We start from the raw sequence: 1,929 nt of genomic DNA on the forward strand, positions 1-1,929 counted from the left end.
TGTGTTGTTCCATATATAGTGTGTGTTGTTCCATATATAGTGTGTGTTGTTCCATATATAATGTGTGTGTTGTTCCATATATAATGTGTGTTGTTCCATATATAGTGTGTGTTGTTCCATATATAGTGTGTGTTGTTCCATATATAGTGTGTTGTTCCATATAAAGTGGTGTTGTTCCATATATAGTGTGTGTTGTTCCATATATAGTGTGTGTTGTTCCATATATAGTGTGTGTTGTTCCATATATAGTGTGTGTTGTTCCATATATAATGTGTGTTGTTCCATATATAATGTGTGTTGTTCCATACATAATGTGTGTTGTTCCATACATGTGTTGAAAGCTTCTACAGATCCATGAATTGTTGAACTGATTGTTGGGTGATCTTAACTGCATTTTGTTCTACATTTCATCCCTGATGTTCTGTTTGAATGACAATAAAGCAAATCTGAATCTGAACCCCTCCTTAGTATCATCCTTCAGGGTAAATAAGGCCCTTATRTTCTTTCAGTTTTGTTCTGTCTTGACATTTTTTAGTATTTAGTTTAAAGTCATTGAGAATATTTGTCCTCTAAAATCATTTTTAGTTGATGTGTAGAATATAAATGATGCTTGTGGTAAAAAATGCTCCCATTGTTTTATTTTAATTGCTGTGTGTTTTATCATTTTGTTTTTCCACACCTTATTCAGTCTGAACTGTTATCAAGCCCTTCTGCTTTAAGCTGATAATAGGCAATAAATTTACACTCAAGTCTAAAGTTGTGTGTCTTTAAATGAAAATGAATAACAGTCAGGTTAATTGAAAGATTAATGGATCCAAAGTGTAACCCTTGTGAGTTTACATAATGCATATTTATACAGCAAACACCTTTAATTTCAGCGAGCAGAGCATTATATAGCACAGAGGGGGAGAAATGTGCATCTCAGCTCCCTCCTACCAGAACACTGAGCTTTATCAGCTGCGAGGCTTCAGCTCCAGCAGCATATCTGCTCAACACAGAGAGCAGCAGGAAAATTAGCTGCTTTTAAACACAGAATTTATGCATTTTTAAATGGATGTAGTTTGGAGGAGGCTGACTCAGCACTTTCTTTGTATTTTCCTGAAAGCACCGCGCTTCCTCTTCAGAAAAAAAAACATCTGATTTCACTGAGTGGGTTTAAGCTGCAGATAAAAAAACAACAACTTTCATTTCTTTTTAAAACATCTTCAGACATGAGTCTGTTTGGTTCTCCTGGAGAACCCAGAGGTTCTGTTTCCTCTGCTGTGAACCAGAATCTGTCTGGACTCCAGCCAGGAGGGTTCCCTGGGGCTGAGTGGTCTGGGTTCATGTGTTCAGTGGTCTGGGTTCACGTGTTCAGTGGTCTGGGTTCACGTGTTGGGTGGTCTGGGTTCACGTGTTGGGTGGTCTGGGTTCACGTGTTGGGTGGTCTGGGTTCACGTGTTGGGTGGTCTGGGTTCACGTGTTCAGTGGTCTGAACATGTGTTCGGTGGTCTGGGTTCACGTGTTCAGTGGTCTGAACATGTGTTCGGTGGTCTGGGTTCACGTGTTCAGTGGTCTGAACATGTGTTCAGTGGTCTGGGTTCACGTGTTGGGTGGTCTGGGTTCACGTGTTCAGTGGTCTGAACATGTGTTCAGTGGTCTGGGTTCACGTGTTGGGTGGTCTGGGTTCACGTGTTCAGTGGTCTGAACATGTGTTCAGTGGTCTGGGTTCACGTGTTGGGTGGTCTGGGTTCACGTGTTCAGTGGTCTGAACATGTGTTCAGTGGTCTGGGTTCACGTGTTGGGTGGTCTGGGTTCACGTGTTCAGTGGTCTGAACATGTGTTCAGTGGTCTGGGTTCACGTGTTGGGTGGTCTGGGTTCACGTGTTCAGTGGTCTGAACATGTGTTCAGTGGTCTGGGTTCACGTGTTGGTGGTCTGGGTTCACATG

This window comes from Austrofundulus limnaeus, unplaced genomic scaffold, assembly GCF_001266775.1.
Source record: "Austrofundulus limnaeus strain Quisiro unplaced genomic scaffold, Austrofundulus_limnaeus-1.0 Scaffold963, whole genome shotgun sequence".
Taxonomy (NCBI): Eukaryota; Metazoa; Chordata; class Actinopteri; order Cyprinodontiformes; family Rivulidae; genus Austrofundulus; species Austrofundulus limnaeus.